General features: G+C 53.2%; 1 protein-coding gene across 3 annotated transcripts in view; it reads right to left on the bottom strand.

Annotated features, from left to right (window-relative positions):
• Positions 1-26,399, bottom strand: part of ZNF710 (zinc finger protein 710) — a 54,033-nt gene extending 27,634 nt beyond the window's left edge. The window contains exons 1-2 of one of the 3 annotated variants that reach the window (XM_084869124.1): positions 26,189-26,399; positions 24,312-24,395 (exon numbers count right to left, since the gene is read on the bottom strand). The gene's annotated coding sequence lies outside the window, so the exon portion shown is untranslated. Of the gene's footprint in view, positions 1-24,311; positions 24,396-25,297; positions 25,807-26,188 lie in introns of those variants that run through there. The other 2 variants (XM_084869123.1, XM_084869125.1) reach the window with 2 other exon arrangements.
• Positions 26,400-26,641: the final 242 nt, after the last annotated feature.

Here is a 26,641-nt window from a genome sequence, read left to right as displayed (position 1 = left end):
CAGCCCCAGCCCCCAGCCCCCAGCCCCAGCCCCAGCCCCAGCCTCAGCCCCAGCCCCAGCCCCAGCCCCAGCCCCCAGCCCCGCCTCAGCCCCAGCCCAGCCCCAGCCCCAGCCCAGCCCCAGCCCCAGCCCCAGCCCCAGCCCAGCCCCAGCCCCCAGCCCCAGCCCCAGCCCCCAGCCCCGCCTCAGCCCCAGCCCAGCCCCAGCCCAGCCCCAGCCCCAGCCCCAGCCCCAGCCCAGCCCCAGCCCCCAGCCCCAGCCCCCAGCCCCAGCCCCAGGCTGCAGGGCCACTCAGCATGGTGGTCATGGCGCTCACATGCACACACATACGTTCCCACGGCCACTTCTGCTGGGCATTAAGATTTTTTTCTAGCCCTAGCCGGTTTGGCTCAGTGGATAGAGCGTCAGCCTGCAAACAAAAGGGTCCCGGGTTCGATCCCAGCCAAGGGCACAGGCCCGGGTTTCGGGCTCGATCCCCAGTGTGGGGCGTGCAGGAGGCAGCTGATCCATGATTCTATCTCAACATGGATGTTTCCATCTCTCTCTCTGTCTCCCTCTTCTTTCCTCTCTGAAATCAATAAAGAAATACATTTTTAAAAAAGAAAGAAAAATATCCTCGGGTGGTGAGGATTCAAAATAAAAAGATTTTTTTTTTTCCCCCTAGGAAGTCTGAACTTGGAAAATGTCACAGCCACACCCTCGTTGTGCCAGCGGGGAGCTGGTGTCACCCTCGGGCTCCCCCTCCAGGGACAGGGCCCCTCGCTCCGAGCCTTCGGCCTCAGCTCTGACACGGCAGATGGAAGATGCAAATCCGAAGGAGGCAGAGGGCGGCGGGAGGGTGCTGGGGGCGGTGACAGCTGACAGCGAGGGGGCAGGATGAAAAATGACCCCAGCGCCGACACCTCTATCCACAGTTCAGTGACTAAACCCAGAACCGTGGTGCTCGGAGTCATCGGGACGGGTTAAGTCACATTCTATCCCACATGTGTCAAACACAAGGCCCGCGGGCCAAATCCAGCCCGCCAGGCCTTGCAATGTGGCCCGCACCTCGCTGTCATCACTGCACTCCGCTGTCAGTTTATGACACTGTCAGTTTATGACTGTTCAGTAAACCATTCGGCCCGCGATTTAGGCTGGATTTTAGATTTTGGCCCCTTCTCTGACTGAGTTCGACACCCCTATTAGAGTATTCCAGATCCCCAGCCCAGCACTCAGGGATGAGGGGCCACAGTGGCGGGTCCAGGGCTGAGGGTAGGCGACACCCATCCTATCACTTAGTGTAAGCAGAGCAAAGGTATCCATTCCGCCCCGTCTCCCAGCTGCCTCTGCAGAGTGGTGGCTGCTGGGAGCCCTGGATCTGCCCGGCCAGCATAGCTCAGTGGTTGAGCATCGATCTATGAACGGTTCGATTCCCGGTCAGGGACATAGGCTCGGGTTGCGAGCTTGATCCCCAGTAGGGGGCGTGCAGGAGGCAGCTGATCGGTGGTTCTCTGTCAGCATGGATGTTTCTCTCTCTCTCTCTCACCTCTCCCTCCCTCTCTGACATCAATTAAAAATATATGCATGAACGCCATGGACCTGGGCACAAGCTCAGACTCTCAGAACCCCCCCCCCACACACTGGACAAAGAGTACCCTACCCACGCGAGCCAGGCTCGCTGCAGAGCACGTGGAATCTTTAGCGCTGGAGCTTTTATAAATATGTCACTAGGCCTGGCTGGCGTGGCTCGGTGGTTGAGTGTCAACCTATAAGCCAGGAGGTGACGGTTCGATTCCAGGTTGGGCCACATGTCGGGGTTGCAGGCTTGAGCGGGAGGCAGCCGATCAATGATTCTCTCTCATCACTGATGTTTCTTCTATCTCTCCCTCCCCCTTCCTCTCACTAGTGTGTGTGTGTGTGTGTGTGTGTGTGTGTGTGTGTGTATAGTATATATAGTATAACATATATAGTAACATTTTATATATATTTAGTAACATTTATATATACGTAGTAAATTTTATATGTATTTACTAGTAAATATATATAAAATGTTACTACCTCGTTTTGTTTTGTTTTTTTTTACAGAGAGGAAGGGAGAGGGATAGAGAGTTGGAAACATCGATGGGAGAGAAACATCGGTCAGCTGCCTCCTGCACCCCCCCCCCCCCACCGGGGACGTGCCCGCATCCAAGGTACATGCCCTTGACCCGATTCGAACCTGGGACCCTTCAGACACTCTATCCACTGAGCCAAACCGGTTAGGGCTAAAGCCACCTCTTGGTGGCTGGACAGGACATGCTATACCTCAGTCAGGGCTAGGAGACAAAGGAGACACCCGTATTTTTGCCCTAGGATGTTTTTAAACACAATGAAGCAATGATCGGGAAAGTCTCACAACGATGCAAACTTGAAGGCACTCAGGCAAGGCCAGAGTCTGTTCTAGAAGACAGCTGGCCAGCTGGACTCAAAGCCAATGTCTCTCTCTCACACACACACACACACGCACACGCACACGCATATGCACATGCACACGCACACACACACACACACTCACTGCACACACACAGCAAGGGGACTGCTCTAGGTCAGAAGACGCTAAGGCAGTGGTCGGCAACCTCATGAGTCCACAGAGCCAAACATCAACAGGACAACCATTGACATTTCTTTGGAGAGCCACATTTTTTAAACTTAAACTTCTTCTATAACGCCACTTCTTCAACATAGACTCGCCCAGGCCGTGGCATTTTGTGGAAGAGCCACACTCAAGAGGACAAAGAGCTGCCTGTGCAATAATAACCCAATAACGCCAGAGCACTTGCAAAACTGTGTGCACTGACCGGGAATCGAACCGCGACCTCCTGGTTCATGGGTCGATGCTCAACCACTGAGCCACGCTGGCCGGGTTATTTTAATATATATATATATTTTAAATATATTTTATTGATATTTTACAGAGAGGAAGAGAGAGGGATAGAGAGAAAAGTCGATGAGAGAGAAACATGTATCAGCTGCCTCTTGCACAACCGTAAGATACATGCCATTGACCGGAATCGAACCCGGGCCCTTTCCGGTTTCGGCTAATATATTTTTTTAATTGATTTCAGAGAGGAAGAGAGAGAGATAGAAACATCCAAGATGAGAGAGAATCATGGATCGGCGGCTGCCTCCCGCACACCTCACATCGGGGATCGAGCCCGCCACCTGGGCATGTGCCCTGACTGGGAATGGAACCGCGACCTTCTGGTTCATAGGTCGATGCGCAAACCACTGAGCAACACCGGCCTGGCTCATGTGTCTTTTCAGCAAGTCCATGCCAGCCTCTCCCTAGGAGGGCAGGGCCTTGAAGGCCACAGCCCAGGGTCTGGGTGCCATTGTGGGGCAGCAGGTTTTACTGGTAGGCAAGGCAGGCGGAGGGTGGGGGTGAGGGCGGGGGTGGCGGCGGGGGTGGCGGGAAGTGTCAGGATCCCAGGGCCGCTCTGAAAATCCTCTGGTGACAATGTGAAGAGGGTGAGGGAAGACCCTGGGCTTATCTGGTTTAACCCCTTCACCCCCTGCAGCCCGGCCCCAGCCCCAGGCCTTCCCAGAAGCCCCTATCTCGAGCATGACAGCCAGGTCTGTCACCAGGGCTCAGGGGGTGGGTGTCACGGGGCAGAATGACACGGGCTTTGCCAGCGGCCATGAGGGCTGACAGCTGACTGTGGGGAGGAGGTGGGGAGGAGTGACACAGGCAAACAATGAGATTCATTCCAGGCTCCAGATGATGGCCGGAGACCATCTGGCCCGAGCCAGAGGCCGCCGAGGGAGGGAGGAGATGGAGGGACGATGGAGGGATGGCCCTCGGTGGGGGAAGGCACCAGCTCCAGCCGCTCCGGGGAGGGACCGAGGCGTGGTATCCAAGGAGAGATGGGAAACTCAAACAGGACCAAATGGACACAGCAAACACAGGGAGGGTTTCCTCCAAGACACGCAGTGGCGAGAGGAGGAAGAGAGGGACGGAGGGGGAGGGATGGGGGAGGGCAGCCAGGATGGAGGGGAAGGAAGGCAGAAGGAATGGGAGGGAGGGCGGGCAGGAGTCTGGGTTTTTACAGAGAAAGGGAGAGACAGAGGGCGGCGAGAAGGGCCAAAGGAGAAGCTGCAGCAGAAGTCACTCGAACCCTTGACAGAAGTGCCCGTGGGACAGGGCGGGGAGGACATGTCTGGGGACTCAGGCGGGTCTGGATGTAAAGTCCCTCTTCGACCAAAAAGAAGCCCAGTTTTTTTAAAAAAATATATATTTTTAATTGATTTCAGAGAAGAAGGGAGAGGGAGAGAAACATCATTGAATGGCTGCCTCCTACACGCCCCTCTACTGGGATGTGCCCGCAACCCAGGCATGTGCCCTTGACCGGAATCAAACCCGGGACCCTTCAGTCTGCAGCCAATGCTCTATCCACTGAACCACACCGGCTAGGTCGAATTTTAAAAAATATATTTTTTATTGATTTATTTTTTTTACAGAAAGGAAGGGAAAGAGACAGAGAGTTAGAAACATCAATGAGAGAGAAACATCGATTAGCTAGCTGCCTCCTGCACAACTCCTACTGGGGATGTGCCCGCAACCAAGGTACATGCCCTTGACCGGAATCGAACCTGGGACCTTTCAGTCCACAGGTCGCCGCTTCTATTCACTGAGCCAAATGGGTTAGGGCACTAATTTTTTTTTTATATATAATTTTTTTTAAAATTCTCACCCGAGGATATTTTCCCATTGGTTTCTAGAGAGAGCGGGGGAGAGAGGGAAAGACAGAGAGAAACATCCATGTGAGAAAAAACACATTGATGAGTTGCCTCCTGCACGCACCCCGACCAGGGCCCGGGCCGGGGAGGAGCCTGCATCCGAGGTGCGTGCCCCTTGATCGCAATCGAACGCGGGGACCCTTAGGTCCGCACAGGCCGATGCTCTACCCACTGAGCCACACCGGCCGGGGCCAGGGTGCCTGGGCCTCATGGCTGTGCCTTCGCCATCTCGAGAATTTAGACTCCTTTTCCAATCAGGAGCCTCATGTCCATTGCACACCAGGCCTTCCCTGACCAACAGCCGGCGGCGAGCTGACCTTTGGGAGGACGGCTGCCGGAGAGGCGAGCAGGAAGGCAGGGGCGGCTGTGCGGCTGCTCCCTGTTTGCTCACCAAACACAGGCCCCCGGCCCTGTTGACTCAGCCATTAGGCCTGAGCAAGCACAGGGCTTCCCTGCCAGCCCAGGGGGCCAGCCCAGCTCCGATGCAACACGTGAGGAGCCCTCACCGGGGATGTGCCTGCAACCAAGGTACATGCCTCGACTGGAATCCAACCCAGGGCCCTTCCATCCACAGGCCGACGCTCTATCCCCTGAGCCACACCAGTTTCGGCATCACCTCTTTTTTTTTTTTTTTTAATGATTATTTCAGAGAGGAAAGAAGAGGGAGGGCAATAGAATCAGAAACATCCACGATGAGAATCACCGATCGGCTGCCTCCCGCACGCCCCCTCCTGGGGATGGAGCCCACAACCCGGGCATGTGCCTTTGATCTGAATTGAACCGGTACTTCTCAGTCCACAGCCCGAGGCTCTATCCACTGAGCCAAAGCCGCCAGGAGCCGAGGCCATCTCTTAAACGCCTGGTTGGCAAACCGCGCTGGCCGCAAGCCACCTGCGGCTCTTTGGCCCCCTGGAGTGTGGCTCTTCCACAAAATATCACGGCCTGGGCGAGTCTATTCAGAAGAAAGTGGCATCAGAAGAAGTTTAAGTTAAAAAAAAAAAAAGAAAATGTGGCCCTCCAAAGAAATTTCAATCGTTGTCCTGTTGGTATTGGGCTCTGTGGGCGAATGAGTTTGCCGACCCCTGTCTTATACGATCTTGTGCCACCACGCCGCCTCGGAAGGGGCAGGGGGCCTGACAGCATCATGTCCAAGGTCAGATGATGCAAACCTCTTAGGTCCAACCTTCAGGTGACTGAGAAGAGACCCAGATCCTCACAGGTGCCGAGTGTGGGAAGGAAACACACCTGCCGGGGACACCCCGAGGAAGGCGGGGCCTGGGGGGCAGAGCAGAGCCAGGCTGGGGCGGAGGGAGGACAGGCAGGCCTGCTGGAAGGGGGCAGGCCTCCTTGGTCCTGGGGGAAAGGGGGGGTGGAATCCTGCAGGAACTGAATGAATCAGCAGGAAACCAATGGCTGTTTCCTGACGACCCCACCAGCAGTGCGCGCGCGCGCGCACACACACACATGCACACACACGTGCACACAAACACAGGAATTCGGAAATGGGAGGGCAGCTGACCATTTCCTGGAGACCCACAATGCAACCGGCTCTTTCCAAGAACGCGGACAGAGCAAGCCCAAGGAGCCGGTGCAGCCGTGAGCAGGCCCTTAGGGGTGTCCTCTCACTCCCATCTCGCAGGACAGCCCTTCCAGGAGGGACCGCTGCTCCCTGTTGGCTAGCCGTTGACCTAGGAACCAGGAGGTCACGGTTCGATTCCCGGTCAGGGCACCTGCCCGGCTTGCAGGCTCGATCCCCGGTGTGGGGCGTGCAGGAGGCAGCCATCCATGATTCTCATCATTGATTCTCATTTACTGGGGATGTGCCTGCAACCAAGGCACATGCCCTTGACCGGAATCGAACCTGGGACCTTTCAGTCTGCAGGCCGACGCTCTATCCCACATATGTCAAACACAAGGCCCGAGGGCCAAATCCAGCCCGCCAGGCCTTGCAATGTGGCCCGCACCGCGCTGTCATCACTGCACTCCGCTGTCAGTTTATGACATTGTCAGTTTATGACTGTTCAGTAAACCATTCGGCCCGCGATTTAGGCTGGATTTTAGATTTTGGCCCCTTCTCTGATTGAGTTCGACACCCCTACTCTATCCACTGAGCCAAACCGGTTTTAGCAAGTACTTTTCTTTTAAAAGCAATATTTGTATTGATTTTAGAGAGCGAGGAAGTGAGAGGGATAGAGAGATAGAAACACCAATGATGAGAATCATTAATCAGCTGCCTCCTGCACATCCCCATCCCCTACTGGGGATTGAGCCTGCAACCTGGGCAGGTGCCCTTGTCTGGAATCAAACCCGGGACCCTTCCGTCCGCAGGCCGACGCTCTATCCACTGAGCCACACCAGCTAGGGGTGAAACAGATATTCCGAATCATGCTAAGAATGCACCCTTCTGTTCCTTTCCTTGGTGCACTGATTAGGCAGAAACGGTTATTTGATTTTAATCCATTTCCCCTGCATACATTGGAATCAATCGGTGTTGAGTCTGTGACCCATTAGTAATGACGTCGTTACTATATTAAGCTTTCCTGACATCGACGCTCTCCCCTCCCCCGCCTTGCCCCACGGGGTTATGGCGGATGACTTGTTTAATATAGTATTGGATACTGCTTCCGACGCAGCATTTTCATCCTTCAATACGGCCTCTCTATCATGTTTTAATATCGGGCTTTTTCTGCTTTTGTGGGATGGATTGGTGAGTTCTCTGCCTTTTGCTAAGCCATGGCATGGCTCAGCGTTATTAGTTATTAGTTATTAGTAGGATCAAAAGGGCCATAAGTACCTGGCAAAACCACTTGGGGGCCAGTGTTTTTGGGTAGAGGCGGTTAATGCTTTGGTAGTATCCTCAACTTCTTCCTCCACTGATAACGTACGCATTTTCAGAAAAGTATTCACTTAATGGGGGTTTCCAAATTGGAGCACACTGTGCATACATTTTTATTTTTTAAAATCTCTGCGAACTGTGGGCTCAGTCCCCAGTGTGGGGCGTGCAGGAGGCAGCGGAACCATGATTCTCTCTCCTCATTGATGTTTCTCTCTCTCTCTCTCCCTCTCCCTTCCTTTCTGAAGTCAATAAAATATATATTTACTCGTGGGTTCAACAAGTCTTAATTCTGAATAGTGTCTGTCATGCAGTGAGTTGACTGGTCTTGAACTTCATGGAGCTCACTTTTAAATTCAAGTTTATTTTATTTTTTTAAATATCAATATATTTTATTGATTTTTTTTTTTTTTTTTTTTTTTTTTTTACAGAGAGGAAGGGAGAGGGAGAGTCAGAAACACTGATGAGAGAGAAACATTGATCAGCTGCCTCCTGTACATCCCCCCCACCCCCCACTGGGATTGTGCCCGCAACCAAGGTACATGCCCTTGACTGGAATCGAATCGGGGACCCTTCAGTCCCCAGACCGGCGCTCTATCCACTGAGCCACATCGGTTACGGCTCATTCCTAATTTTTTTCTTTCTCTCTTTCAATTCTCAAAAAAGATTTGCCAGGTTAGTCTATTTTATTGTTGGTTTAAAAACACAGTCCAGCTCTTGGATATATTTGGGGATGCCACGGTGTTTCTGTTCCTAATTCGTTTATTTCTGCTTTTATTTTTACTATTTCTTCTTCCTGTTTTCCTTAGGGGCTGTTTTTATTCTGTATGGTGTTTTTTTGTGTTTTTTTCTTCCCTAAGATCTCAGGCTAAATGCTTGATTTATTCTCTTTCTCTCTCTCTCCTTAATAATAAAAGCACTGAAGGCGATGAGAATAGTGCCAGATGGCTCTCTAACCAGGTTTGGTTATATGGCATTCTGGTGTTCCGTGCTTTCTAAATGTTCGCCCCTATACACTTTATTCCTCCTAATAGCAACTTAGGAGAGTCTCTTAAATTTTCTCAAGCGGTTGGGGTTTTCCTTTTTTTTAAAATTCTCACTTGAGCATATTTTTCCATTGATTTTGAGAGAGTGGGAAAGACAGAAACACCGATGTTTCTATCTCTCCCTCTCCCTTCTTTCTGAAATCAATTTAAAAAATATTTTTTAAAAAAATAAGTGGAACAAATTGATGTCTCTCTCCTCTCTCTCAAATCAAGAAACAAAAAGAGCTGGGACCGGTGTGGCTCAGTGGATAAAGCGTCGGCCTGGGGACTGAAAGGTCCCGGGTTCGATTCCGGTCAAGGCATGTACCTTCGTTGCGGGCCCATCCCCAGTAGTGGGTGTGCAGGAGGCAGCTGATCGATGATTCTCTCTCATCGGTGTTTCTGACTCTCTGTCCCTCTCTCTTCCTCTCTGTAAAAAAATCAATAGAATATATTTTTTAAAAAAAACAAGAAAAGAAAAAGAAGAAAAAAAAAAACACGCTAGTGGAAACATTTCAGTTGGGGAGTTTGAGGAAACACAGCCAAGCGCAGAGGACGTGCTTTTGCAAATTATCTGTGAAACGCTGGTGCAAAGCAGGCCGTTTAGCTGAACTGAGGAGAAATGCAAGCCAGTGCCACACGTATGCCTCTAAGGGGTTTCTCCACTCTCAGGTCAACACTTCCAAGGCGGGTTTCCCTCCGCTGGACCCAGCAACAACCCAAGCCCCAAGGCCCCCGGTTTATACCAGAGGGAGCTGTCACGTCCCTTTTCTTGCTCAGAACCCACGGGTGACTTCTGGACGGAGTCCAGGCCTCTGGACGCATTCCCAGATCGGCCCCTCCCGACCCCGCCGGCTCCGTCTTCTGCCATCCTACCCTACGCGTCCTCTCAAACCACCGCGGACGCTTCAGACGCGCCTCTTCCTTCTGCCTTGGCTCCCCTTGTTGGCTGAGACGCGGCAAAACGCCACCTCCTCCAGGCAGCCCTCCCTGACTGCACGCCGCCCTGCCCTCACCGTGTTCCGAGAGCTAACTTTCCCGTGCTCTTGTCAACACATCCAAGATCCCCCCTCTGCCAAGTCGTTCGCCTTTGTGTCATGGAATTCAGCACATAAAAATGTCTGCTGACTGAATAGAGCGGTGGTCGGCAAACTCATTTGTCCACGGAGCCAAATATCCACAGGACGACGACTGAAATTTCTTTGGAGAGCCAACTTTTTAAAACTTAAGCTATATAGGTAGGTACAAGGTTGTTAACGTAATGAGGGTACTCCTAAGCTGGCCTTTGCTAAAGACTCAAGGGGCCAAAGAGCCGCCTGTGGCTCAGGAGCCGCAGTTTGCAGACCACAGAGATGGGAGACGGAAAGCCTCTGGGCCCACTTCCAGGGCCTTCTCTATCCATCCTTCTCTATCCGTCCTAGCTCTGTGTTTTGTTTTGTTTTTTAATATTTTATTGATTTTTTTACAGAGAGGAAGGGAGAGGAATAGAGAGCTAGAAACATCGATGAGAGAGAATCATCCATCAGCTGCCTCCTGCACACACCCCCACTGGGTATGTGCCTGCAACCAAGGTCCATGCCCTTGACCGGAATCGATCCCGGGACCCTTCAGTCCACAGGCCGACGCGCTATCCACTGAGCCACACCGGTCAGGGCTCTCCCCACATCGTAATGGCCCAGGAAAGTGAAGCGACAAGTGTCTCGGGAATCTGAGGTCGCTGTCCTCCGTGGGGAAGGAGGCGTGGGATGGGGACGGGTCACCCCGGGAAGAGGAGGCGGGACGGGGCAGGTAAGGGATCTCACACGCCAGACAGATAACGGGGCTGAACGACAGAGCAGCCTGAAGCCGGCGCGCGGTGTGCGGAGAGAAAGGAAGAAGAGCATATTAAATTTTAAACAAAGCCCACCCCCAGGGGAGCCTCTCTCGTTTCACAGAAACCGAAACGACCCTCGTCCTCCAGGGGCTGGCTTCTGTGTTTTTGTTGTCTGTGACCCAACGGGCAGCAGCTGGCACGCTGTGTCTCTGGGGTAGGGAGTGCGGGGGGGGGGGGGGGCGGGGGTGGAGACAGACCGTGGCCTTCCCGCCAGGCCTGAGAAAGCCGCAAAGGCTGGGACCGGGGCCCCTGGGGCAGGAGGGGGACGGGGGGGACGGGGCGGGGTGGGGAGACTGGGAACCAGAGCTAGGTGGGTGCAGGGAAAGGGCGGTGATACACTGGGATGGATGTGCCAGGTCCGGGAGGTGGGCACCCGCCTGCGTGTTGCCAGGAGCGAAGGGGAAAGAAGGTGGCTGAGAAATAGGGGAGGGTCCTAGCTGGTGTGGCTCAATGGTTAGAGCGTCGGCCTGCGGACCGAAGGGTCCCAGGTTCGATTCCCGGTCAGGGCACATGCCCGGGTTGCGGGCTCAATCCCTAGTAGGGGCCGTGCAGGAGGCAGCCGATTGATGATTCTCCCTCCTCACTGATGTTTCCATCCTCTTTCCTCTCTGAAATCAATAAAAATATACTTTAAAAATTAAAATCTGGCCAAAACCGGTTTGGCTCAGTGGATAGAGCGTCGGTCTGGGGACTGAAAGGTCCCAGGTTCGATTCCGGTCAAGGGCATATACGTTGGTTGTGGGCACATCCCCAGTAGGGGGTGTGCAAGAGGCAGCTGATCGATGACTCTCTCTCATTGATGTTTCTAACTCTCTATCCCTCTCTCTTCCTCTCTGTAAAAAATCAATAAAATATATTTTAAAAATTAAAATCTGCATCCTTATATGAAGTATATATATATATATATATATATATATATATATATATATATATATATAGTATACTAAAATATTAATAATTATAGGTGGTTTTTTATTTTCTACCTTTTGCTTGCTTTCTAAATTTTGTACAGCCATCATACATCTCTCTGTAACGAGAAAAAAAAAATCAATAAAAGCTATTTTCTGAAAAACAAAAGGGAGAGAGCCGAGATCCAGGAGACTGTTCGTCCCTTGGACGTTGAACTCGATCTGGAAAGAAACGGACCCGGACAGACACGTCTTCAAGGACTAAGAGGTGGTTTCCAGGGACGAGGACGTGAGATCTGGAAGAAGTCTCACGTCCTGTGCAAAGAGGGTGACAGACCCAGGAGAGGGCCACATCCCGGGACACCCGGAACCCCACTTTCTGTCCCTGGGGAGGCGGCGGGGGAGGGGAGGGGAGGGGAGGGGATGGCAGCCAGCAGAGGGGTCCAGATGTGAAAAGGCAAAACAGCCGAAACCGGTTTGGCTCAGTGGATAGAGCGTCAGCCTGCGGACTGAAAGGTCCCAGGTTCGATTCCAGTCAAGGGCATGTACCTGGGTTGCGGGCACATCCCCGGCAGGGGGTGTGCAAGAGGCAACTGATCGATGACTCTCTCTCATCGACGTTTCTAACTCTGTATCTCTCTCCATTCCTCTCTGAAAAATCAATAAAATATATTTTTTTAAAAAAAGAAAAAGAAAAGAAAAGGCAAAACAAACGTTAAATCTGCCCAGAATCAACAAAAGAACAATGGCCATCTCCTCCGACAGTGAATTCAAAGGGGGAGGGAAGGGGAAAAGGGGGCGGGGGCAGTCCCTGAGCCGAGATGGTTAATCTACCTTGAAAGAGGGAATACATTTTTACAACTAAGGTATAAAGGCCCCAAACTAGAAGTTTGACAGAGAAATTCTTTTTTTTTTTAAATATATATTTTATTGAGTTTTTTACAGAGAGGAAGGGAGAGGGATAGAGAGCTAGAAACATCCATGTGAGAGAAACACATCGATGGGTTGCCTCCTCCTGCACAGCCCCAACCAAGGACCCGGGCCGGGGAGAGGAGCCCGCAGCCAAGGTACGTGCCCTTGACCGGAATGGAACCTGGGACCCTTGGATCCGCAGGCCGACGCTCTACCCACTGAGCCACACCGGCTAGGGCACCCTCTGCCTTTCTGAAGAGATGACTCCAACTTAGACACTCAATATGACACCGCACCTGAGGACAGGTGGTGCTGGGTGATTCTGTCTCTTTAAGACACCAGATGCTTCCCTCCCGGCGAAGCCATACCATGTGTATGCCGGCCTGGTGTTACATGTACCAACACCCTCAGCCTTGTGCTCCGCACCGCACTGCGCTTCGGCAAAGAGGAAGCAGTCAATATCTTACTTTGAAAGCAGCACAGGTGTTTCTGGAGACAAAAAAAAAAAAAAAACACCCAAAAAAATAAAAGCAAAAAACACATCTCCCTGCCTTTCATTAAAGAGATGCTCTCTGATTGCAGCTGTGTGGAGAGAGAGAGAAAGTTAGTGCTGCCCTAGCTCCCGTGGTCGGCAAACGGCAGCTCGCGAGCCACACACGGCTCCCTGGCCCCTGGAGTGTGGCTCTTCCACAAAACGCCACGGCCTGGGCGAGTCTATGTTGAAGAAGTGGCGTTAGAAAAAGTTTAAGATTGCCGAAGCCGGTGTGGCTCAGTGGATAGAGCGTCAGTCTGTGGACTGAGAGGTCCCGGGTTCGATCCCGGTCAAGGGCATGTACATTGGTTGCGGGCACATCCCCAGTGGGGGGGTGTGCAAGAGGCAGCTGGTCAATGTTTCTCTTTCATCGACGTTTCTAGCTCTCTCTCTCCCTTCCTCTCTGTAAAAGAATCAATAAAATATATATATATGAAAAATCAATAAAATATTTTTTTTAAAAAAAGAAAAGAAAAAGTTTAAGATTAAAACATGTGACTCTCCGAAGAAATGTCAATCGTTGTCCTGTTGATATTTGGCTCTGTGGACTCATGAGTTTGCCGACCACTGAGGGCCTAGCTGGTTTTGGCTCAGTGGATAGAGCGTCAGCCTGCAGACTGAAGGGTCCCGGGTTCGATTCCGGTCAAGGGCATGTACATTGGTTGCAGGCTCCTTCCCGCCCGTGCTCTGGTTAGGGCTTGGGCAGGAGGCAACCCATGGATGTGTTTCTCTCACATCGATGTTCCTCTCTGTCTTGCCCTCTCTCTCCCGCTCTCCCTGAAAATCAATGGAAAAATACCCTCAGCTGAAACCGGTGTTGCTCAGTGGATAGAGCGTCAGCATGAGGACCGAATGGTCCCAGGTTCGATTCCGGTCAAGGGCATGTTCCTTGGTTGTGGGCACATCACCAGCAGGGGGTGTGCAGGAGGCAGCTGATGGATGTTTCTCTCTCATCGATGTTTCTAACTCTCTATCCCTCTCCCTTCCTCCTTGTAAAAAAACCAATAAAATATATATTTTTTAAAAAATACTGAAATTCAGTGCCAGGTTCCCTGGCAATCGTTTCGGACCTCAGAGCACCGGTGCCTGGGTCTGCGGACATGGTAAGCCCTCCCAGGGTTACAGAGGAGCACACCCAAAATAGCCCGTGTGAAAACGCAGCGCCAGGGTGAGAGCTTGCTCCCACCTCTCCGCCCTCGCCTCCTTTCCTTCTTTCAGGGTGTTTTTTTGGCCCCGGCCGGTGTGGCTCAGTGGATAGAGAGAGCGTCGGCCTGTGGACTGAAGGGTACTGGGCTCCATTCCGATCTCGAGATCCAACTTGTCCCAAGTCGTGGGGCAGGTTAGTGCTTGTGATTTAAAAAAAAAAAAATGACTGTGCGAGAAGAAGAGAGTATTGATTTTTGGCATCGATTCTGTTCAATCGATAGATATCTATTAAGCAACTACTCTCTGCCCAGGCATCGGGGCTCCAGAAATAAACGACATAGTGTTGAGCTTTTTTTTTTTTTTTTTTTTTTTTAATAAAATATATTTTATTGATTTCATACAGAGAGGAGGAGAGAGAGATAGAGAGTTAGAAACATCGATGAGAGAGAATCATCGATCAGCTGCCTCCTGCACACCCCCTACTGGGGATATGCCCGCAACCAAGGTCCATGCCCTTGACCGGAATCGAACCTGGGACCTTTCAGTCCGCAGGCCGACGCTCTATCCACTGAGCCACACCTGCTAGGTCTTACCTGCCTTTTCCATGGCAGGTACTGTTGGGAGGGGGAGTCTTGCCCCCAGTGGGTTCTGGGTCCCCCTTCGATCTTTCCGGTCCTGCTTTTTTCTACCGCCCCCTCCTCTGGTGGCTGCTTTTGGGGGCCGGGGCTGGGCCCCCTCCCGTGACTATGGCTGCAGCCTGCTCGGCCGGGGCTCTCAGCCTATATCCCTGTCCTCAGGTCCCCTCAAAGCAGCTTAGAGCTGGGATTACACTTGTTAGAGCCGTGGCGACACATGGGGTTTCTCTCTGCCGTCTTATTTGATGCTTTCTTCTCTTTGTGCTCTCTCTTTTTTTTTTTCTTTTCTTTCCTGTCCTGCTTCGGAACGTACACACTATTCCTGTTCTCCTCACGCATGCAGAATACATAGGGTGTACAGTCCGTTGGTGTCTATATGAACGCTTTACTTAAGAGTCACTGTGGTCCTTGCTCCTGCTCAGTTGCCATGCAGTGAGCTAGTTACACCGTCTTTCTCTCTCTCTCTCTCTCTCTCTCTCTTTTTATTTTTAAAAAATATATCGAATTGATTTTTTTATTTTTTATTATTTTTTTTAATATATTTTATTGATTTTTACAGAGAGGAAGAGAGAGAGATAGAGTTAGAAACATCGATGAGAAAGAGTCATCAATCAGCTGCCTCTTGCACACCCCCTACTGGGGATATGCCCGCAACCAAAGTACATGCCCTTGACCGGAATCGAACCTGGGACCTTTCAGTCCCCCAGCCAAAGCTCTATCCATTGAGCCAAACCGGTTTCGGCTCGAATTGATTTTTTTACAGAGAGGAAGAGAGAGGGATAGAGAGAAACATCGATGAGAGAGAATCATCTATCAGCTGCTTCCTGCATGCTCCCCACTGGGGATGTGCCCGCAGTCAAGGTACATGCCCTTGACCGGAATCGAACCTGGGACCCTCCAGTCCACAGGCCGACGCTCTATCCACTGAGCCACACCGGTTTTGCCTAACTTAATTTTTATTGATGCCAGAGAGGAAGGGAGAGGGAGAGAAAGGAGCATCCACCATGAGAGAGCATCATGGAGCTGCTGACTCCTGCAGGCCCCACACACGGGGATGGAGCCTGCAATCCAGGCATCGAACCTTGACCTCCCGGGAAACACAGGTCGACGCTCAAACCACCCAACCACACTGGCCGGGCTGGCCATTGCTTTTCACCAAACACAGGCACCCAGAAGCCCGCTCCCTCGCTGCCCCCCTGGGAATGGGATGGGGTCGGGGGTGGCATTCAGGAGCCCACCACCCACGAGACCAACCACAGGATAAAAGATCTAATAATAAAAATTTAAAAAAAAGACCAACCACAGGTAACCCAGAGTCACCAACGAGGCTCCAGCTTCCCATGCACATCCCAAAGATGGACAACCCTGCTTTCCGAGGTGATCGTTCCTACCGGGTTTCGATCCCCCTATTGATCACCTAACCCAACCCCCCCCCCCCCCAGGATTTGGGGGTTGGGGTTGGGGGAAGCAGAGAAGGGGAAGCCATGGATCTACCATGTGATCCTTTGCTTCTCAGCTTCCGACCGCCCTGAAAACCCTCACCGCGCCTACAGCTCTCTCTGCGTTCTCCCAAAATACACACACACAATAGAGCGTGTATATATATTTAATATCAGAAGCTCCTTTAGAAGGACGGCGGTGACGGGAGCCGGGGCCCAACCCCTCCCAGAGGTCACCCCACTTCTCAGAGTCCCCCCAGGTCCGTTTACACATACATAGGTTTGATAGATAATGCTGCGGGTAAGGATTCAAATAGCACACACGTGAAGAAAAGGAACTCTGTACTTGGGGAAAGGTCAGGTCTGTAAGCTACACACATTCATTAGCGGGTCATAAAAACCAGTGTGATTTTTACCATTTTTTTAAAAGAATGAGATTATCTTTTATTTTTAAATATATTTTATTGATTTTTTTTTTTTTTAATAGAGAGAAAGGGAGAGGGACAGAGAGCTAGAAACATTCATCAGCTGCCTCCTGTACACCCACCACTGGGGATGTGCCCGCAGTCAAGGTACATGCCCTTGACCAGAATCGAACCTGGGACCCTTCAGTCCGCAAGCCGACGCTCTATCCACTGAACCACACCGGTCGTGGCTATTATCTTTTTTTAAAGAAATATATATATATATTCTTATTGATTTCAGAGAGGAAGGAAGAGGGAGAGAGAGAGACAGAAACATTAAGGATGAGAGAGAGCCCTGACCAGTTTGGATCAGTGCATAGAGCTTAGGCTTGTGGACTGAAAGGTCCCAGGTTCGATTCCGGTCAAGGGCATGTACCTTGGTTGCGTGCACATCCCCAATAGGGGGTGTGCAAGAGGCAGCTGATGGATGATTCTCTCTCATTGATGTTTCTAACTCTCTGTCACCCTTTCTCTCTGTAAAAAATCAATAAAATATATTTTTTTAAAAGTGAGAGAGAATCATGGATAGGCTGCCTCCTGCACGCCCCTCACGGGGGATCGAGCCCGCAACTCATAGCAGGTGCGGTGGATGGGAATCGAACCCGGGGACCCTTCAGTCCGCAGGCCGATGCTCTACCCACTGAACCACACCGGCCAGGAATGACTTCACCTTTGGAAGCTGCTGATTCTACATGCATTTGGCCCTGCTCGGGCCTCTCACCTCCTTTAATCCCCTCTTTTTTCAGAATCTACACAATTTCCTGCTGCCACCTCCCCTCCCTTATTTTGACAGTGTAATTCTTCAGCCCCTTCTACCCGGCTCTAGAATATTCCATTTGGCGTGCAGCGGCTGCACCAGGCTCGTTTCCTCATTGTTTTCCTTTGCAAGGAGCTGGGCCCGGCGTGACACAGGCTCTCATGGGCTAGCCTGGCAACCCGGTGCTTACTCATAACACACGCTTCCCTGCCCAAGTCCTTTCTGTTCCCTGGGAGGCAGGGGCCTTTGCAATCTCATTTCTTTCTTTCTTTTTCACTTACTTAATTTATTTATTTATTTTATTGATTTTTTTTTTTTTTACAGAGAGGAAGGGAGAGGAGCAGAGAGTCAGAAACATCAACGAGAGAGAAACATCCATCAGCTGCCTCCTGAACACCTCCTACTAGGGATGTGCCCGCAACCAAGGTACATGCCCCTGACCGGAATCGAACCCGGGACCCTTGAGTCTGCAGGCCGACGCTCTATCCACTGAGCCAAACCGCTTAGGGCGCAATCTCATTTCTTGTTCTACCAACAAGAGCTTCCCCCTGCCCCGCTGCCTCCATCCCCCACCTGCCCAGTTACTAAGGTCAACCAACTGCCTGGGTACCATCATGGTCCTGACACTTTCTTCTTTTATTTTTTTTAAAATATATTTTATTGATTTTTTACAGAGAGGAAGAGAAAGGAGAGAGTAAGGAACATCGATGAGAGAGAAACACTGATCAGCTGCCTCCTGCACACCCACCACTGGGGATGCGCCCGCAACCAAGGTACAAGCCCTTGACCGGGATCTTTCAGTCCGCAAACCGATGCTCTATCCACTGAGCCACACCGGCTTTGGCAGTCCTGACGCTTTCTAGGTGTGTGGCTTCTGGAAAGTGATTCAAGGCAAATGAGCGAATACACGGGAAGTGCTCAGAATGGTGCCTGGACCGTAGTAAGGGCTGGGGGAGATCAGCCAAGAAAGGCACTGGCCCCTAGTTCTTTTTTAAAAATATATTTTATTCATCCGAAACCGGTTTGGCTCAGTGGATAGAGCGTCGGTCTGCAGACTGAAAGGTCCCGGGTTCGATTCCAGTCAAGGGCATGTATCTTGGTTGCGGGCACATCCCCGGTAGGGGGTGTGCAGGAGGCGGCTGGTCGATGTTTTTCTCTCATCGACGTTTCTAGCTCTCTATCTCTCTCCCTTCCTCTCTGTAAAAAATCAATAAAATATATTTAAATATATATATATATTTTATTCATTTCAGAGGGGAAGGGAGAAGGAGAGAGAGAGATAGAAACATCAACGATGAGAGAGAATCATGGATCGGCTGCCTCCTGCATGCCCCTCACTGGGGATGGAGCCCAAAACTTGGGCACGTGCCCTTGCCGGGAACCGAACCCGGGACCCTTCAGTCTGCAGGGCAAAACGCTCTAGCCACTGAGCCACACCAGCTGGGATCCGTGGCAACTCGTCAAGTATGGTGTTCCCATGCAACACTGCTAAGCAGGTTCCTCACGCCCTGGTTTCGGGTTCCCCTTTGGGCAGAAACGTTATACTTTTCTTCCTCAAGACCCTTATGACCCGGCCAGTTTCTCTCTCATTCAGACCCCCGTGTGCAAAAATGCCCCACACGCTTTTTGTGAATTATTCTGTTCCTTCTGCAAAGCTTTGATGGCCTAGCCCAGTGGTTCCCAACCTTTTTATAGCCACGCCCCACCCAAGCAACTCAAATATCTTGATGCCCCCACCCCGCTCCATGACATATCATCCTTATTATTCAAAAAGTAAACTCCTGCCCTAGCCGGCTTGGCTCAGCGGATAGAGCGTCAGCCCTCAGACCGAAGGGTCCCAGGTTCGATTCTGGCCAAGGACACATGCCTGGGTTTCGGACTCGATCCCCACTGGGGGTGTGCAGGAGGCAACCCATGGATGTGTTTCTCTCGCATCGATGTTCCTCTCTGTCTTTCCCTCTCTCTTCCAGCCTCTCTAGAAATCAACGGGAAAATAGCCTCGGGTGAGGATTTAAAAAAAAATAAAACAGAAAAAGCAGACTCGGCAAGTCTGCTGAGCAGCCTGAGGGTCTGTCTGTATTTCTAACAAGCGCCCAGGAAATGGAGGTGCTGACTGGGACCTGGACCACAAAAAGGAGCAAGGGCGTAGGTCAAGGTCAATGGGCTGTCCCACCCCCGCCCACCCTGCATGGCTCTGCCTTCAGGCCCGCCTCCCTTCCCTGGCCTCCCATCCTGTCAGCCCCCACCCTTTCCCGTGCCCTCTGCACTTCTCCCTTTGAAGCGTCTGTAACCACTGTAATTAAAGAGCATTTGGGTAATTATTAGTTTAATGTCTGTCTCCCGGGGAGACTGCAAGCTGCACGCGGACAGACGGGACCAGCTCAGCGACTGGGGAATTTCACACCGTCCGTCCGTCCGTCCGTCCAAGGGGGAGCCGTCGGTGTCTGGAGTGGCCTGGGGAGGAGGGCACGGCTCACACACGCATGTGAAATGCCTGCTGTGGGCCTCAAGGATGAGAGCGACACACCCAGCTTTAACATCCCCACCAGTTTCACATACATGACAGCCATCGTGTGAGCTGGAGCGCACATACCGCCCTGGCTGGTGTGGCTCAGTGGATAGAGCATTGGCCTACAGAGGGGAAAGGATGGCAGTAGGGCCGTAGCCAGTGTTGCTCAGTGGTTAGAGCAACATTTTTTTTTTTTTTTAATTGAATTTTTACAGAGAGGAAGGGAGAGGGACAGAGAGCTAGAAACATCGATGAGAGAGAATCATCGACCAGCTGCCTCCTGCACACCCCCCCACACTGGGGACGTGCCCGCAACCAAGGTACATGCCCTTGACCGGACTCGAACCCGGGACCTTTCAGACCGAAGGCCGATTTGGCTCTATCTACTGAGCCAAACCGGTTTCGGCATCTACTGCCATCCTTTGGAGGAGCCGGGATGCACTGAGTGCTCCTTGCTGGCAAAGCTTGAAGCTTGAAGCCAGTCTGCCTGGGTTCAGATGCCAGCTGTGTGGGGCCCTGGTTTCCCAACCTGTGCCCTGGCTTCCCGACCTGCCAAGTGGGGATGGCACTGGCGTCGCTAGCATCTGGGAAGACTGAGGCAGAGGCTATCTGTAAAGCACTTAGCCACGCCTGGCCCGAGATATAGAATTATGATTATTCTCCCACATCCAGCCCAATCGGAGCCCTCGCTATTGTTTGTTTTTTTAAATATATTTTATTGATTTTTTACAGAGAGGAAGAGAGAGGGACAGAGAGCTAGAAACATCAATGAGAGAGAATCATGGATCATGGATCAGCTGCCTCCTGCACCCTGCCCACCGGGTACATGCCCTTGACTGGAATCGAACCTGGGACCCTTCAGTCGGCAGGCTGACGCTCTATCCACTGAGCCCCACCGGTCTCGGCCCTCGCTATTGTTTTTTTCCGAGCAAGTCTCCACCCAGCAGCCCCACCCCATTCAAGGCTCTCCTGTCTCTCCTGTCCCAGCCCCTCCCGCATTACCTGCCTGGAGGAGCCAGCAGGGAGGAGCGAGCTTTTGAAGTGACGTGTCACTGCAAAACCCTGCAGCTCCCATCCATCCCCGCCTGGCCCGGCCCCGCCTCCCTGTGTCATTCTCTGACTCCTCCCGCGAGGAAAACCTCTGGCCTCACGTCCAACACATGGATGCAACAAGCAGTGATGGAGGGCTCTCTCGGTGGCAGACCCCGTTTTAGGCACAGGGGCTTCACACGGAACCAAAAAGGACCTCGACCCGCATGAAAGGATGCTGAACAGGAAGATCGAATCCACCAAGAGAAGATGGCCCTTACATCTCCATCTTCTCCCCAGATCAACCCTCAATCAATCCCAGGTACCAAAGCATGAAGGAAGCATCACGGGTCAAAAGGTGCTAAGAGTGGCCTTGGCCTGTGTGGCTCAGTGGGCAGAGTGTCGGCCTGCGGACTGAAGGGTCCTGGGTTTGATTCCGATCAAGGGCAATATATATTTTTAAATATATATTTTATAAATATATATTAAATATATATTTAAATATATAAATATATATTTATATATATATATAAATATAAAGAGAGGAAGGGAGAGAGATAGAGAGTTAGAAACATTGATGAGAGAGAAACATCAACCAGCTACCTCCTGCTCACCCCCTCCTGGGGATGTGCCCACAACCAAGGTACATGCCCTTGACCAGAATCGAACCTGGGACCCTTCAGTCCGCAGACTGACGCTCTATCCACTGAGCCAAACTGGTTTCGGCTTAAATATATTTTATTCATTTTTTTCACAGAGAGGAAGGGAGAGGGATAGAGAGTTAGAAACATCGATGAGAGAGACACCGATTCAGCTGCCTCCTGTACACCCCCCACTGGGGATGTGCCCGCAACCACGATAACATGCCTTTGACCAGAATCGAACCTGGGACCTTTCAGTCTGCAGACTGACGCTCTATCCACTGAGCCAAACCGGTTAGGGCTAAATATATATATTTTTAAAAATGAAGTGCTAAGTGTGGCTTGGGAGCAGCCTGCAGACCCGATGGACTTTGAAGAAGTCCATGTAAGAATAGCCAGAAGCCCCTGGTGCCCCGCCTAGCAGTCCCTCGGGCCCGTCAAACCCTCCAGGACAGTATGTGTGTCACAGCGGGAACATGAAGCTTCTTTACCCGTCTCATGCACACAGCACACGCCCGTGGTCTCATGCTCTCAGAGCCATGAACTTGGGAACGCCCCCCCAGCAGGAATAAAGGCGGCAGCACGCACGCACACACAGGACATGAACCCGGACAGCTCAGGGTCAAGGGCTGACCCTGCCCCTTACTGTGGGGCCCTGGGCACGGAGCCTGTCTCAGGCCTGGGTTTCTTTGACTGCTTTCATTTGTATTTATTTATTTGCTGTAGTTAATCCTCACCCCCAAGGATTTTTCCCCCCCATGATCTCTTAGACTCGCACATGTGTCAAACACAAGGCCCGCGGGCCAAATCCAGCCCGCCAGGCCTTGCAATGTGGCCCGCACCGCGCTGTCATCACTGCACTCTGCTGTCAGTTTATGACATTGTCAGTTTATGACTGTTCAGTAAACCATTCGGCCTGCGATTTAGGCTGGATTTTAGATTTTGGCCCCTTCTCTGATTGAGTTCGACACCCCTATAAGACTTAGAGAGAGTGGAAGAGGGAGGGAGAGACAGAGAGAAACATCGATGTGAGAGAAACACATGGATGGGCTACCTCCTGCACATGCCCTGACCCGGGCCCGGGGCCAGGGAGGAGCCTGCAACCAAGGTGCATGCATGCCCTTGACCGGAAGGAACTGAATCGGAGTCCCTTTGGCCTGCAGGACAGCGCTCTATCCACTGGGCCAAACCGGCCAGGAGAGTGGTAGACCCAGTTCATGAGTCCACAGAACCAAGTATCCACAGCACAGCGATTGACATTTCTTTGGAGAGCCACATTTTTTTATTTATTTTTTTAATTTTTAAAAAAAAATATATTTTATTGATTTTGTACAGAAAGGAAGTGAGAGAGATAGTCAGAAACATCGATGAGAGAGAGTCATCGATCAGCCGCCTCTTGCACACCCCCCACTGGGGATACGCCCGCAACCAAGGTACATGCCCCTGACCGGAATCGAACCCGGGTCCCCTCAGTCCCCAAGCCGACGCTCCATCCATTGAGCCAAACCGGTCTCGGCTAGAGAGCCACATTTTTTTAAACGTAAACTTCTTCTAACGCCACTTCTTCAGAACAGACTCGCCCAGGCCGTGGTATTTTGTGGAAGAGCCACCCTCAAAGGGCCAAAGAGCCGCCTGTGGCTCGCGAGCCGCAGTTTGCCGACCACGGGGCTAGGGCATGCCTGGGTTCCTTTCAGACAGCCGCTCTGGTCCCTCTTGGGCTTTGAGGTCCAAAGGCTGGGATCGACCACCATTGACGTGAGATCCAGCGGATTACTGGAACCTTCCATCCCACAGAAGGAGCCCCCAGCCTCGGGTTGGGAGGTGGGTCAGCACCTCAGATGGGACGGGGCAAAGCTAGAATAGGAGTCGTTGCACAAAATCTTGGGGGGTTTGGGGGGGTCCCCCATTTGTCTTTCTTCCTCCAACTTGAAAACCATTCCAGATCTTTCTTTTTTTTTTTTTTAATTTAATATATGTTATTGATTTTTTAAAAATATATTTCATTGATGTTTTACAGACAGGAAGAGAGAAGGATAGAGAGTTAGAAACATCCATCAGCTGCCTCTTGCACACACCCCCCCCCCACTGGGGAATGTGCCCGCAACCAAGGTAGTACATGCCCTTGACCGGAATGGAACCCGGGACCTTTCAGTCCACAGGCTGATGCTCTATCCACTGAGCCACACCGGTCAGGGCCCATTCCAGATCTTTCCCCGTCTCCAGAAAGGGAACCCGAGAAATAGATCTCACGGGTTGTGCGGAGTGACCCCCAAGTACCAGACCTGAGTGACCCGCTGGCCACGCACCCCGGGACACAGGGACTCGAACCCGGGAAAAGAGCGAGAATCTGCCTTTCGCTTCAACGCACCGCCTCCCTCCACACGCACGCACGCAGGGGAGAGTCTGGCGGCGAGAAAGCGTGGCCTGAGTGGCCCATGAACCCTCCCCAAGGCCACGCAGCTCCAGGCCACACCCCTGCAGGGTCCTGGAGCGCAAATCCAGGGGGAAAACTGCAGGGGACCGATGCAGAGGTCCTGTCCCAAGTCATGGCAGGTGCCTGGCACCGGGGGACACGTGGCGAAACCACCAGCAAACAACATTCACTTGAAAACAAATGAGAAAGGGACAGCCACGCCACGGGGCCACGGGGGCCACGGGGGCCACAGGGCCACGGGCGGGTCTCCCACATCAGAACCAGACAGGCCCGCGGCTTTGATCACAGACGACACCAAGGACCCGTTTTTTCTACTGACAGTTGGGGGGTGGGTCTCTCTGGCCCTCCCCCCGCTGGCCTGGCAGGTCCTTTGAAGGCCTCTTGTTGGCTCGCCATGAACTTGGAGTGATTTTACTTACATGATCTCAAAGGCAGGGTTGAAAAGGAGTCGCTTCAAAGGTGGCGGGGTGACCCTCAGGGATGCAAAGTCCTCCTCTGAGCACCTGTGGGGAGATTTTGCACATTTTAGAGGCGACCCCTGGAACTGGCCATGTCCCCTTCCGATGGACGCCGGCTGGGGGTTCCCATTTTTGGGGGGCACAGAAATCAAGGCCCGCCCAGGGCACCCTGAGCAAGTGAGGGCACTGAGCCCCAACTCCAGGGAGGCCCAGGGGGGTGGCCCCCACTCCCTGGATGGACCAGCACCCCGAAGTGTCCCCCGTGAAAAGGCACTAAGCCTGCGCCTTCCCCCACAACCATCATGGGAGCTCAGAGACATGAATGACCGAGTTTGGGGTTCGTTAAAACCCCATGCAAGCCCCTCCCTGGCCTCTTCCGTCTCCCCCAAACTGCTGCTCAGACTGGAGGCAGGCAGTGGCCGCGACCACAAAAGTCATCTTTAAAAGGCAAGTTGGGCCGAAACCGGTTTGGCTCAGTGGATAGAGCATCGGCCTGCGGCCTGAAAGGTCCCGGGTTCGAGGTCCTGGGTTCGATTCCGGTCAAGGGCACATCCCCGGTGGGGGTGTGTGCAGGAGGCAGCTGATGGATGTTTCTCTCTCATCGATGTTTCTGGCTCTCTATCCCTCTCCCTTCCTCTCTGTAAAAAAACAATAAAATATATTAAATTACAAAAAAAAAAAAAAAAAAAAAGGCAAGTTGGGAAAAAAAAAACAAACAGGAAAAAAGAGCACACACCCCTATACGCACGAGTTAGCCAGTCCGCGGTTTGGGGGTGCGCTGGCAGGGAGGGGGCCGGGTCTATGGGAATCTCCAAGGCTGAGGCTGGGATGGAGAGAACAGGCTGCCCTCACCTAACGGTCCCGGGGTCCCCGCGCTCCCCCTCCCCCCGCAGCCTCGAGAACCCCCCCCCCCCCCCCCATCTGACGCCGCCGACGATCACACCCACCAGCGCGCCGTCCAATTAGGAAAATGACCGCGAGGAGACGCGGAGAGCAGATGACGGGGGGGGGGGGGGGGGCGGGAGAGAAAAGGGGGGCTCCCCTGACTAGGGACTCGGGGAGACTCAGCATAGGCCATGGCCAGCCGGCGGAGCGCCTTCAACAGGTCCCCGCGGGGCTGCCCCGACGCCGCCGGCCCGGCGGGTGGGGTCCCCGGGGCGCACGGCGCATCTCGGGGGACCAGCCCCCCCATCACCACTCCGAGTGGCGGGGACACGCACGGGGCCGCCCCACCCACTCGGAGAGTAAAGTTTGTGGGCAGCCGAGGGGCGGGGCGAAACTTTGAGTCCCGGGCGGCCGGTCGGGCGGCCGGGGGGAGCGCACCGGCGCCGGGACACCCACGTGCGGGGTCCCCCCGCCCCCCCAGCCGCCGCCGCCACCGCCCGGGCCTCCCGCGCCGCCGCCACCGCGTTGCTTCCCTTTCCTTTCCTTTCTGCTTCTCTCTCTCTCTCTCTCTCTCTCTCTCTCTTCCGTCTCTCATTCGCGCGCTCCCCTCCCTCCTTCCCTCCCTTCCCCCTCTCCCCTCCCCGCCCCCCCAGACGCCATCCCCCGTCTTCTTCCCCCCGCTCCTCTCCTCTCCTCTCCTCCTCCCTCTCTCCCTCCAGCTCTCTCGCCGGCATGCGGGAATGTGGAAGTGAAAGGGAAAAGGCGACATGTTTGCAGCCGCGGCGGGCGCGGGCCTGCGCGCCCCGGTCCCCGGGGAGAGGCGGGGGGCGGGCCGGCCGCGGCCGCAGCGCCCCAGCCCCGCGCCCCCCGGCGCCCCCGGCGCCCCGCCCGCCCGTCCTCCCGTCCGATCCGCCCTCCCGCCCGGGGGTGCGGGGCTGCCGGGCCCAGCGGACACTCACCCGGCTCCGGGTCCGGGTCCGGGGCTGCGCGGGGGCCTCGGGGGGCCGGGGGCGCGGTGCCCACCGCCGGCTGCTGTGCGCGCCCGCCCGCCGCCGCCGCCTCCACGCGCGCCCGCCCTCCGCTCCTCTCTTTCTCTCTCTCTCTCTCTCCCTCTGCCTCTCGCTCCCTCTCTCTCTCTCCTCCTCCTCCCTCTCTCTCTCTCTCTCTCTCCCAGGAAGAAGGGAGCGAGGCAGGGCGGGCGCGGAGGGATGCAAAGCAGCAGCAGCTCCTCCGGAGCCGGCGCGCCCGGGAGGGAGAGAGAGACACACACACACACGGAGGAGGGAGAAGCAGCCCTTTTATCTCTCTTTTGTGCTCTCACTTCCTTCCACCCCCCACCCCCTCCTGTCAGCCCAAGTTTTCTTTTTCTCTTGCCACCGAGGACGGGTTTTTTTTTTCTTCTTTTT

The sequence above is a fragment of the Pipistrellus hanaki genome, assembly GCF_964339955.1.
Source record: "Pipistrellus hanaki genome assembly, chromosome: 21".
In the NCBI taxonomy this organism is placed as follows: domain Eukaryota; kingdom Metazoa; phylum Chordata; class Mammalia; order Chiroptera; family Vespertilionidae; genus Pipistrellus; species Pipistrellus hanaki.
This window is presented reverse-complemented; position numbering and strand designations above follow the sequence as displayed.